The sequence below is a fragment of the Petaurus breviceps genome, unplaced genomic scaffold, assembly GCF_028583685.1.
Source record: "Petaurus breviceps papuanus isolate PSGF00001 unplaced genomic scaffold, PetGlider_PUasm1.0 126, whole genome shotgun sequence".
Taxonomy (NCBI): Eukaryota; Metazoa; Chordata; class Mammalia; order Diprotodontia; family Petauridae; genus Petaurus; species Petaurus breviceps.
Window position 1 is genome coordinate 11,941,686 of NW_027185655.1, and position 12,660 is coordinate 11,954,345.

General features: G+C 41.6%; 1 long non-coding RNA gene and 1 pseudogene across 4 annotated transcripts; both read right to left on the bottom strand.

Annotated features, from left to right (window-relative positions):
- Positions 1 to 208: 208 nt before the first annotated feature.
- Positions 209 to 5,098, bottom strand: LOC138164931 (uncharacterized). 4 transcript variants are annotated; one of them, XR_011169233.1, is made up of 4 exons: positions 4,792 to 5,098; positions 4,141 to 4,295; positions 3,661 to 3,722; positions 209 to 3,023 (listed from the first exon to the last, which is right to left on the bottom strand). It is a non-coding gene; the product is annotated as an uncharacterized lncRNA (long non-coding RNA). The 4 variants fall into 4 exon arrangements; XR_011169235.1 differs by having other exon boundaries at positions 3,661 to 3,725; positions 4,792 to 4,929; XR_011169234.1 differs by having other exon boundaries at positions 209 to 3,725.
- Positions 5,099 to 11,759: 6,661 nt separating this feature from the next.
- On the bottom strand, positions 11,760 to 12,271 carry LOC138169124 (deoxyhypusine synthase pseudogene; annotated as a pseudogene).
- Between the last annotated feature and the right edge of the window lie 389 nt (positions 12,272 to 12,660).

The window sequence follows — 12,660 nt, forward strand, 5'->3', positions numbered from 1 at the left end:
GTGGGAGAAAACCATATAGCTGCTAGCCCATTAATGTGTTTATCTTAGATGGATACTGAAGGTGGAACTAAACTGGGTCTGGAGTTGACACAGAAAGTGAGTTGGCTGGCTTGCTTCTGGGAAATTGCAGATTGCTTTTAATCACTTCAGACTTCTCCCTGAAACAAAGACTAGTCTTTTCAATGTTAAGATTTTCCCAGTGATGCTGAACAGAGGTCAGTCATGGAATATAGTATCTGAAGAAATTAACTTGACTGTCACCCAAAAGACAGTGGAAAAGTACATGAAGGGTGAATGTAGACTGTTTGGCCACATAATATTAACAAAGTAGTATGCAAAAGCATCTGAAAGGTTATCAGATGGATGTATGACTGAAAAGGTAAATAGACCAGTCATATTGCAAAAGGGAGGGATAACTAATGGACAGCACTCATATTTCAGTGGAACTCAAATGATTTATTTCTAGTAAGTGATTTTCCCAGGGTCATGTAGCTAGTAATTGTCTGAGACTGGATTTGAACTCAGGTCCTCCTGACTCCAGGGCCAGTGCTCTATCCACTGTGCCATTTGGCTGTCCCAAAACAAACTGATTTCAAGAGATGTAGAGGAAGATCCATCAGATGTTGAATGAACCCTCTGTAAAAGACTCACTTTGGGACATAAAATTATTACACATGTTTAAAAGGCAAAATGGAGTGTGAGCTGACAAGTTGGAAAGACTATCCACAGAGATAAAATTAAAGATCCATTTCCAAAGCCACTACCTATCAGAGAAAATTTTGTAATATCTTTTACCACCACAACATTATTCCCTTAGGAATCATGTCCTTTTTTCCCCCACTGATGAGATATGTTTCCCCATTTTTAATCTTCAACGACATTTTTAAAGTAATTTTATTAATATATTTTGCTTTTGTATCATCATTTCCCAATATATCCCTTATATCCCCTCCTCCCAGAGAGTCATTCCTCATAACAGTGAGTGAAAAAGAAAAGGGAATTAGTTCAGTAAAACTAGCCAAGAAAGACACTATCTGCATCCAGAGAAAAAACTGATAAACAGAAATGTTAGGGAATAATTTTACATATATATATATATATATATATGTATATATATGCACACACACACATATACACACATCTGTGCATATATCTATTTGAGTCTAATGGTAGCCATCTCTAGGGCAAGGAGGAGGGAAGAAAAGAGGGGGAGTTTCATGATCACTTTATTATATATTTAAAAGGAATATCAAGTTGTATATAATACATGTGCAGTTTCATTGCAATCATCTTTTTTTATACTATGTTATGAAAATGCTTGTTTTATTCAATATATTTTTAAATAAATAAAGTAGCTAAGATATAGGGGAGAGGAGACCGTGGCAAATTCTTTATAATAAAAGGGTGACCCTCTGAGAAGAAAGAGGGACAGAGATATGGGGATGGGAGGAGAAATTGAGATGAAAAACGAAGAGATATAATTTAAAACTTTTTTTTAAGTATGGCATTATATGCAATGTTACACATCCACAGTACCCACCTCTGCAAAGAATGGGATCAAGCTTAGTCATTATAATTTTGAAGCATTCAATTTCTATTATTTTGCTTTTATATTTTTCCATTTAAATCATTGTAGTAAATGTTTATGTTGTTTTCCTGGTTCTGCTTATTTCACTTTGCACCAATTCATATTCCTTTTCATGCTTCTCTGTATTCATCATATTCAACAAGAGGATATTTCCATATATGCATATGTCTCTACTTTATTGGAATCCTTTGCTATCACTAAATGTTGTATGTATACTGTGATATATACATTGATGTATACATATGGTATATCATTGGCTTACTTCAGGTATCAGTCTAGCAATGGAATCTCTGAATCAAAGAGTATATATAAATGAATTCCAGTAGTGTTGTCATGTTTATTATAATACTACCCAGTCACAAACTCTGGACAACCCTCCTATTTAAGTTGTTTCTTTTTTTCGAGAGATATTTTATAATTTTCCCTATAAACATTTTAGATGTGCTTTTATAGATTCATTCCCAGGTATCATGCATTTCTTTGTGTTTTTAGTTATTTTTCGTGGTACTCCCTTTCAACTATTTCTCCTGGATTTTGTTATTACTATATAGAAACGCTATTCATTTTGTCGGTTTATTTTGTGATCTGCTACTTTACTAAAGCTATTATCCCAATCAATTTCTTTGCTGATTCCCTAGGATTTTCTAAGTTAAGCCTACTGCCTTTTTTAGTTACATTATTTTGCCCTTGTAGTGGTCTTATAAAGCTGGAGTCTTTTTCTTGTACGTAGGGAAATATTTTTAGGTTGGATTTTAACTAGTTAGCATCATACTTAATAAGTCCAAGACCTCTCAGCTAGACAGGATCTACCCTGTCAAGAACAGTCATCAGAATTTAATTTGTCCATGTTAACTATTTAACATGTATTGATCATTTCACTAGGTGGTAAATTTACACTAAAAAACTTAACATTTGAGAAAATTAAGACAAACATTAAACTAGATTCTGATGGAAGGGTTAAGCAAGTCCTGTTATGTGATTTAAACTATATATTATGCTCTTTAGAACATTTTATTCTTTCTCTTTTTTTGAATACCCAAACAAATATACATATGAATATGTATTTTATAATGTAATGTATTACACATAAATATTATCTAATTATAATATCTATATAAATATAATACCTTTATCTAAATGAATATATATTTATATAGAAATATAGAATTTTATCATGAAAGGGAAGGTAACAAACGACATCTTGCTAGCCAAGGAGCTATCTCTCCCTTTTCATAATGGCCACAGAGAAAAACTCAGAATTATACTTATCAAATCTTGAAAATAAAATAGAACAAAAAAACAAATATTCTTAAGAGAAGTTTTACTCCAGTTTAACTGGAAAATCTGCTGTCCTTAGACATATTGTTAACATCGTGGACTTGATCAACACCTCTCACTCCCTCCTTTGGAGAATGAGAACTAAAAATGAACTTTCCTGTGAAGAAACAGATAAGTCTAGTCACTTCTTTTGGTTAACCACCCTTGGAAACACAGTCAAAGAATAAGAGAGCAACCTTGGGAAGAGGGGAAAGTCTAAACTTCGGAAAGCTGTGATATGTATGAATGTTGATCTTTAAGAAGCCAGAAAGTTTATAGAAGAAAACATTCTGGGCTGGCAACATTAAGAATAGAGAAGCAAAATGTAGTCATGAAAGGTTAGGTGGTAGAGGGGCTTTTGGGGGGTTGGGAAGAGAATAAGGTCGGGTGGACAGTCACCACAATGGAGAAGCTTTGAACTTCAACCCTCAGCTCAGCTCAGCCCCCACTCTGCCCACTCTCACGACTCCCTCCGGCGGTCTCCCATATGCTTTATTGCTAAGTGACACTTAGCACCGTTATCTCCTCTTCTGATGCATCTGTTGGGTGTTTCTCATACTCAGCTCTGCTTTCATCTCTTTGCATCTAAACACATTGTTTCCTCTTGCTCTGGTGCCAGGGTGGAAAGGAGCCATCCCACACGGACGCACATTTGGACTGGCAGGGAATGAATGATTGGCAGCGGGCATCCCTGTCAGGACTTTGGCATGCGGCAGAGTAGAAACCCTGTGCTAATGAATGCCATCTACACCTACCAGATGTGCCACCGGGTGACATGCCAGATTCTTTACATAATGCAATTCGGCTGGACACGGAACTGCTGGGCGGGAAGAACAGCAAGGGCAGTTATGATCCGGGAATAAAGGGGTGGAGCGCTAACTCTTTCTCTTTTTAAGAAATCACCACTTTCCTCCCCCTTTCATTCCCCCCTCCCACTTTCTAATCACCTCCATTCACACTGGATTAGGTCAGCTGCTGAACGCTTTTCCCATATGCCAAAAATGAAAGGGGGATTTGGAGGCTTTTGATACCTCGGCTCTTTCGGAAGGGTTGTCAGTGTCTGCCCCTTCCCTCCCACCTGCTCACTACCACTTTCCCTTTCCTTAATCTGTCTTCTCTGAATCTTTCTTCCTTCCCCTCCCCCTCCACCACTGCCCCCCCCCTCAATTCCTCGCTCAATTGAACTGAATTTTGAGTTAAAGTTTAGGGGGAAACGAATCAGTTACTGAACTGACCTGAAATGAAAAAGGACGACGGAAGTCTATCTTCCGTCCCTTTTCTTCTCCCCTGGGTGTTGCCAAAAGTTTCCACACTTCATCCTTTTGGTCTAATTCTCTACGGTTTGGACTTCCCTCTTCTGCCCTCCATCGGAAAGAGGAGAATATTTACCCTGCAAAGGAATATCATTTTCTAGGTTCTCTCTAAATAAAAGACCAACCTACGAAGGCCAAGGTTGTTGGTAACCCTGCCGCAAAGGGAACAGAGCATCTTCTGGCGTGGAAAGGCCTGAGCGAGGCTGCCTTGTAGGGAGAGGAGCGGGGTACAGCCTTAGAGGAAGAAAATGAAGACTTTTACACATTGACTTTGGTGTATATATGCCAACGTGATCCCCACCGCACCCCCAACCCCGCCTTCACTCATTAGGGGGAGGGGAGGGGAAGAGAAGGAAGGGTGATAGGTATACTGACCCCATTCTCTCTTCTTTGGAGGCTGAAAGGTTAGAAGGACAGGCCTGTCCTTCCCTACCCAGTGTCCTACCTTGTAAGTCCTCTTTTAAGGACTACGCAAACATAGGTCCAGGAACACACTCGCGCACAGTAGCACACAAGCGGGTGCGCGCCCCCCCTCCCCCACACACACCCATTGACCCTCTCCAGCTAGCTCACCATTCTAGGCAAACCCCTCCCGAAGCCCTCTGAAGCCCGCTCCTCCTGCTTTACTTCTCGCTTCTCCCAGTCTAGGACCCAGGCGAGCTGTAGGCCCTTTCTCTTTCTCCCCCACTCTTCAGCCAGTCCGCTCTGGAGGCTCCAGATGGCAGCTTCTCTAGCTCGGCTGTCGACCCCCAAGACGCCGCCCGGCAGCAGCCGCCAGTTGCTCCCTCCCAGCTGCTACAGAAGAGGAAAAGGGGGCCGGGCTCCGGGGAGCAAAGAGAGGACCAGGCTTTCGTGGAGGCGGCTGCTAGCTGGAGAAAGCAAACTGGAAGGGGAGGATGCGGCGAACACCCCTGGGGTAAGGAAGAGGGCTGACCGAAGGCGGGGGAAAGGAAGAAAAAAGGGAGGGGGATGGAGTGTAACCTTTCCCAGTCGCTCTCTGCATCCTCTTTCCGAGTCCCTAGGGTAAGCTCAGGGCTCAGTCCACCTGGGGAACTCTGGAGTAGAAATAAAGGTACCGGAAGGGGGCGCATTCCAAACTAGGCAACAGGGCTCTTCCCTCTAGACAACAGTACCTGTGCAGCACCACCTCCACCCCGGCTACACCACCAGCATCCATAAGGCATCTAGTCTGGAATACACATTCATTCCCCTATCTTTCTCTTTCCCTTCCTCTATCATTTTTTTTTCTTTTCCCTTTTTATGGCTCCCTCTTCCCTCTTTTCATCTTTTCTTTCCTTTCTATCTTTCCTTCTTTTTCTCTCCTCCCTCCTCCCTCCCTTTTTTCTTCTTCTCCCCCCTCCCCTACTTTCTTTCCTACCTCCTTCTCTCCCTTTTTTCCTACCTTTTTTCCTCCCTCCCTTCTTTCCTCCTTCCCTTCTTTCTTCTCTCCCTTCCTTACTCCTATTTTGCTCAATTCTTTTCCTTCCTCTATTCATCCTTCCCTCCCTTCTTTCATTCTTCCCTTATTTCCTACTTCATTTCCTCCCTTCCTTCCTCCTTCCCTCAATTTCTTCCTTCTTTCATTACATTCTCACCCTGGACACTGTCTCTTCGTTTCCCCTCAACTCCTATTCCACCTTCTTTAAAAACAAAATTAACAAGCCGCAGAAAAACTCATATTCTTCCCTTCTTCCCCACAGCATCCCAGAGAGCCCCCAACTGGGCTGTCCACTGGATGATGTATCTAGTAACTAATATCTGACATCTCCCTCCCATACTCCTAAACATATTTTATTTTTCTCCCCCCTCCCCCTTCCACCAAACAGGAACCTGAATAACAAGGAATCCTACCCAGGGGAGACGACTTCGAGTGAGAACCCCCAGAAAAACTATTAGAGTTTAATTTTAAAATCTCTATCTGTAGGAGTGAATTCATTTTGTCTATCATTTGGCATTGCCTATGCTGTGCTGTATGCGTGTTAAATTCAGTGTTTCATGTCCCACCCGGCGTATCTCGCTGGTCTTACGGTGGTATTCTTGAAGAGGTTAAGGAAATCAGTACTGTAAAATACAGAAAACTATTGTTCATAATCACACACACACACACACACACACGCCACTGCCCCTACGAAAGGCCCAAAGCTAGCTGCTTCTCTACGGTTAGCCAGCATACAACAAACCCAGTCTAAAAGCTTTGAGGTTGCGGTAAAATCACAGACACTAAAGGCTGAATGTCCTAAAACAACTAAGATCTTACTGGACTATTTGATGCCTACTATGATTAGAATAATGTCCAGATGAGAATCCACATTTAACTTCTGTCTAGTCTGCCACGTGCTGCTCTCTCCAAGTTTCAAAGCCATTGGAGGGTTAGTTCAGCAAGGACCCACCCTAAATCCCCTAATCTACGTGAATCACAATGGAGAGTGAATACCAAATGGGTCCCTGCGTCCGTCTGCCTCTTAATCCTTAACGAATTCTGAAGAGCAGCATTAGGCAATGCTTCTATTAATCCCATGCGTGAGCAAATGCGATTTCTGACCTACTGCATTTATTTTCTGGGTGTTTCCATAGGAGTTTAGACTCCTTAGAGGAATGTGCAAAGGCAGAAGGAAAACTGTGATAGGGGATCTGTGGGATATTTGTGCAATGTGATGAGAAAACTTCTGTTATGGAATGAAATAGCTCAGTCAGACAGGGTGCAATTCTTGACCCCATGGAGGGGGTGGGGAACTTTAGGCGCTTAGAGGAGAGGCACAAGGGGAGGGGAGTGAGGATGGAGATTCGTTCTCCTCCCATATAGCAGAAGTCTAGAAGGCTTTAAGTTTTGGGTTTTTTTTTTTTCCTACAGTCATCATTTCAAAGGCTTTGGGTAAAATTGGCCTAATTTGGGGGCTGGCCGACGGTGGGGCTTCTTGGTAGCCTTGGCAGGCCTGAGAACGCCCACCCACCTCGACGAGGAAGCCCAGGCTTCCAGCTTTCTGCCCGTCCTGGGTAATGCCCAATGATCAACAAGGGGCTGTTTATCGCACTTGAGATTTCATTATCGTGTCATTAACTTAATCATTTCTTCATTTTATTCAAAACAGTCTTCCTGTCCCTCATAACCGTAATTTGCGCCATTGCTTTTTATTTTTATTAATTAGGGGACTGAAAAAGATAACGGAGGCTCGGGACAATAAATTAGCTCTCTGAGAAAACGAAGAGCCAGACTTGTTTAAGGAATGTTTGCATGAGTGGGGACACTGAGTATACACAGAGAGGGAGGCATGAAGACGCCACGATAAAGTATGTGTCCAGCAAGGGACAGAGCCGCCAGCACACTAACCTGATGTTATGATCCCCCAGTGGTCACTACAAGTAAGGGTTAGTCTCTGGTTACCAAATGCTACTTACTGTAATCCTATGTTGTCCCCCCTCTCCTCAAAGCAAACAAACAAAAAAAAACCCCACAATAAACACATAAAACCCTTCTTCCTGTTTGGATTCGTTAGCAGGTCCCCGATATCTGATGGTTAGGCTTCCAAGCCATTAACTGGGTAGGATTCACATGAATATCCCTGTATCCCTCCTACTGTTTGAGCCTCTGTCTCCCTTCCAAACCGGATAGGCGCGACCCCCTTAGTGACCGGCCACACAAGGAAAGGGGGAACAGAAAGATCCTGCAACTGTTTGACTCCATGAAATCGATCAAGTCTCCAGACTGCGAATACAGAACACTTTGCCCCTCTCCATGGTTTTGACTCAACCTCTTTATCTTTCAATTGAAAACCAATTAAAGGTTTCTATAAATCTGCTGGCACCCCTTTTATCTGGAGACCTCTGATGCATGCTATATTGCCCTTCAGACGCCTCTTCCTTTTTTTGTTTTACAATTGTTGTATCAATATAATGCTTCCTTTCTTTCCCTGTCTCTATAGATACAGATACACAAGGCAAGCTAAAGGGTCCGAGCGCTATTCAGAGCTTCTCATTTGTCCTGCAACCCTAACAGTAGCGCCCTTTCTCTTCTGGCTGCTTTTCCCTGCTTCGGGAGCAGCAGTTAGCGCAGAAGCAGATGGCTACTGATTGGGCGAGCTTTGTGGCCTTAATGCTGAATACTTTATGGAAAAGGGCTTTATCATGCTTCGTTGGGCAGAGGAACAACAGGAAGAGATTTATGGCGAGTAAAAATAAATCTTTTTGAAAGTTGCAACTCCTTCTCACTCGTTGTCAACTTTGCCCAGGACTGAAATCCTGGGGGAAAGATTTCCGTTCATCCAGCAATATTCAATGGGAGACTTGAAGGAATATGGAGTGAAAGAAGGAAATTAAAATGCTCCTCTGAATCCAGCTTAAGGGGGGGGGGGGGAGGAAGAGATTTATAGTCATGATTCAAGTTTTTGTGACAAGCTAGGTTTTGCAGTTGCATAGAAATATTAACATATACTTTCCAAAGATGTTATCTTCCTGATGTAATAACACGATATAACTGTATTGGCATTACACTTTGCAGAAATGAAAATAAATGGTAATGTAGCCATTTAAAACCTAAGGTGGGGGAGGTGAAATGAAGAATTGTAGATTATATTGAGAATACATTCAAATATCCATATTTGAACTGGTGCATTCAGAGTAATCAGAAACATTGGGTTTAGGATTCTTTTGTTGTATGAGTTATTAACAGAAATGTTATTAGTTTTACTACTTCATTAGTGGTCCTTTCCTTTATATAGTGCTCCTTTCCTCTCTGCTAATAAAAAGCCTCTCTCTTACCTTTACTTCTCTTTCCTCAGCTCCATGGCTACTGCCCCACGCTGCAACCCCTAATATCTACGGATACCCCTACATCTCGTGACTCACTAGCACCTGCTGTCTAAAGACTTGACAGTGGTTGAGAGATTCTAGCAGCTGTGTGCCAGCACCTACACACACTCATGCATACATTGACACAGAAGAATGAATGCATATTCAAAGATATACAGCTACCCATATATATGTATATATGCATGTGTGTATATAAAATCAAAGGCACATGCTTGACTTACAAAGACCCATATGCAGATTCACAACCTCCTTTCTCCACCCTAACTTCCCCCCCCAAAAGGAAGCAAACTAACTCATCTAATGGGTCTTCTCCTGTATTCCTTCTCACCCTTACTCTCCCCCTCATCACTTCTTAACCTAAATATTATATACCTAAGTACTTGCCCTCACCTCTTCTGCTCTCTAATTCCTGTCCTTTTGCCCCTTCTTCCAGAATACGTCATGATTAGAGACACAAGTGTGGTTTCCAAAAATCGCACATAAATCTCCTTTCTTTCCTCCCTCCCCTTCTATTCCCTACTCTCCTCCCTGATTTGAAAGTGTCCTTTGTCCCATGCTTCTCTCAGGAGAGGAAAAAAGCAAAGAATGTGAGGGATGAACTGGAAAGAGAAGGGAAAATGGAATCCTATTCTTTTATCTCTGCTCTGTGGAATTTCCCAGAAAGAGGGAGGGAAGAAGGGATGGAGGAAAGGGGGGAGAGAGAGAGAGAGAGAGAGAGAGAGAGAGAGAGAGAGAGAGAGAGAGAGAGAGAGAGAGAGAGAGAGAGAGAGAGAGAGAGAGAGCAGATTCCCCACCCTGGGCAGGGGAAGACTTTCCTTTACTGTATGGTAGATATACTGAATAGCAATCACTAGGTTAGAGCTCCCTCCTGAAACAATTATTTCTCCCAAGTAAGTCTCTCTTTGTTGTTATTATTGCTGCATGCAATGCTGAACTTTACTAAGTGCAGTCTGAATCCATAACATCTTGGAAATGTGGAAAGAAGAGACAAAAATGAAAAATATCCTTGTAAGTAATGCAAGAAGGTAGATTAAGCAATGACACAGAATAGTTCCCTCAGCTAATTACCTCCCATTTGGCTTCATCCAGGGTGTCAGACTGTTAAGGGGATGAATGGGACAGGGGAGGACAGTTAAGGAGTTAGAACAAGGAAAGTAACATCCACTCCTTTATCTTTCACTGCTCAATATATATTTTCTCTTGCTAATTAGTTGTCCAATTTCTCTCTTCATTGAAAACTTCCAACCCCATTATTGATTAGATCCATCTTGTGATGTCTACACAAATTCTGTCTATAAAACAGGAACTAGTCTTTTCCCATTCTCTTTCTATTCAGCTAGTCCAGTGTTTTCAGAAAAAAACTACATTTTGACTTTTGACAAAAGGGGATTAAGAGTTTATTTCATGTCATTTCAATTCTCCTACCACAAAATCCAACTATTGGTTATTCTGGCTTTCTTGAAATGTGTGCCTGGAAAAGTTTGTCTAGGAAGTGTTCCAGTTTGGGTTTCCCACCCCCACCCCCTTTTGAAGGCTATTCCTTAGGAAGGATGCAGTTAAATGTCTTGTTTGCATTAGCATCAAATTACAATGAACCGAACTTACATATATACCTATTCCCACAGGCTCTTCATGAAATCTATATGTATTGGCATAACTTTGATGCATATCAGAGAATATACTCTCTAGATCCTAAAACTACCCCCAGGCTTCTGATCAGAACCAAAGAACACTTGTTCTGACTCCATAATTTCCCCAAAGAGAAGAAGTTTGGCAGTCTTCTGGAGTCATTTGCTGGTACATTTAAGTCTTGCACATCAGGGTCCTCCCATGTCCCCCAAAGAGAAGATATCAACTAAGAGCCTTAGATTTGGTGTTGGTGCTAACCAAAGAATAGATAGATGATAGATAGATAGATAGATAGATAGATAGATAGATAGATAGATAGATAGATAGATAGATAGATACGTATATTAGTAAGGAAGGAGGGAGGGAGGAAAGGAGGGAGGGAGGGAGGCAGATAAAAGAGCAATTAAAGTTGTCTTCCCCACAGGGAAAACAAATATTTCTTCCAAGCTTTCTTCCACTGACCCTTCTCTCTCCTCATCGTGCCCCAAGTTTTTGGTCTGGTAAATACATTAAGATTCAGGGAAATGTTTAAATCACCCTAGTCATATGTATCTTTGTTAGAGAGAAGCATTAATAATATGTGAAGAATGGATTTGTCATAGATTCTTTTCCTTCATCTAATATTAGCCTCCTTCTCCTGACCCTGGCTACAACACATTGAAGTTTTGCTTTGCTTTGTTCTGTTTTTGTTGTTTTGATCAGAACTTCTTGTTGCTGAAGACTCTTTAGTCTTGGAATCCTTGGACTGGGGCAGCTAAAATTCCACAGTTGTACCATGATATAGTATTAAAAGAAGTTAATTTCTCACAAAGAGGGCATTGATGTGACAAGGATGACAGGGTAAAAGACCATTGTTTTTCTTTTTCAGAGAGAGGTAGAGTTTGTTGACCTTGGAAATCTGTGCCATTACTGCACCTTAGGTCTGGGTATTTGCTGACCTTGATTAGGGTACTGAGAGGGTTGGAGATGACTGGGAGAGTGATAACTGTGAGACTGTCAATAGTAGGGGTCAGACCCTAGCCCTCCCAGCTTCCAGGCCACTGTTAGAACCAACTATTCAGTCACTGTTCTCAGGAGTGAAGGTGCTAAAATTATCTGCCAAAAGTCTATTCTTCTGTCATGAACAGAGGAAAGATAAAAGGGGCATCAACATACACCTTGAATGGCCCAGCATCCATTTGAAACTTGCTCCAGGACACAGATTCATCTGGCCTCTCACATTATCTGAGTTGTCAAATTCCTGGATCACACTGATATAGACAGCATAATCAGCCCCATTCCTCAAGAGGTTAGCATTGGTGATATGATATTTTTAAGACCTCCTTTGAGGATGATCATGACTGTGTATTTGGCAAGGATGTCCTGAGCTTTAAAGAATTGTATGCTCTCTATGATGTCCAACACCAGGCAAAGGTTCTTATATGAATGGAAAATCATGTCCCCAAGAGATCCTTCTGTTAGAGCTGAGCCTAGCACTAGAAAGTGGTTCCTCTTTATTTGTTAATACAGACTCATGGTTGTTGATTTCCTTCCCCAATTATCTAATAATCTTCAATGCTGTCCACCTTACCTACCCACTCTATAATTTGCTCCAGAACATCTTCTCCAGAATTGACATCAGTCAGCCCTCAAACTTGTAACAACAATCATGAGGGGAAAGCAGGTTTGCAATTCTGTTAATGCCATTTTGCCTCAGGTACTACCCCTTCAGGATAAATTCACCCTGATATAACTATGCCATGCATTTGGTCAGATCTTCCTGTATATCACCTACAGGGCAGGGAAGCAGTCTTCTATATGCTAGCCTCCATTATGCAGCAGTTGCCACCATTTTGTACTGCATCAGGTAGCAAATGGTCTCTCTAACACCAAAGCTAATGAGTTTTGAAGTATAGCATAACAAAATGGTGCAAACATTTGGTTGCTACTGCCTCTGGCTCAAATATGTGTGGTTCTTCTTCCCTAAAGGCTCTTCTTCTCAATAACAGAGTAGAATACAGACTCAGA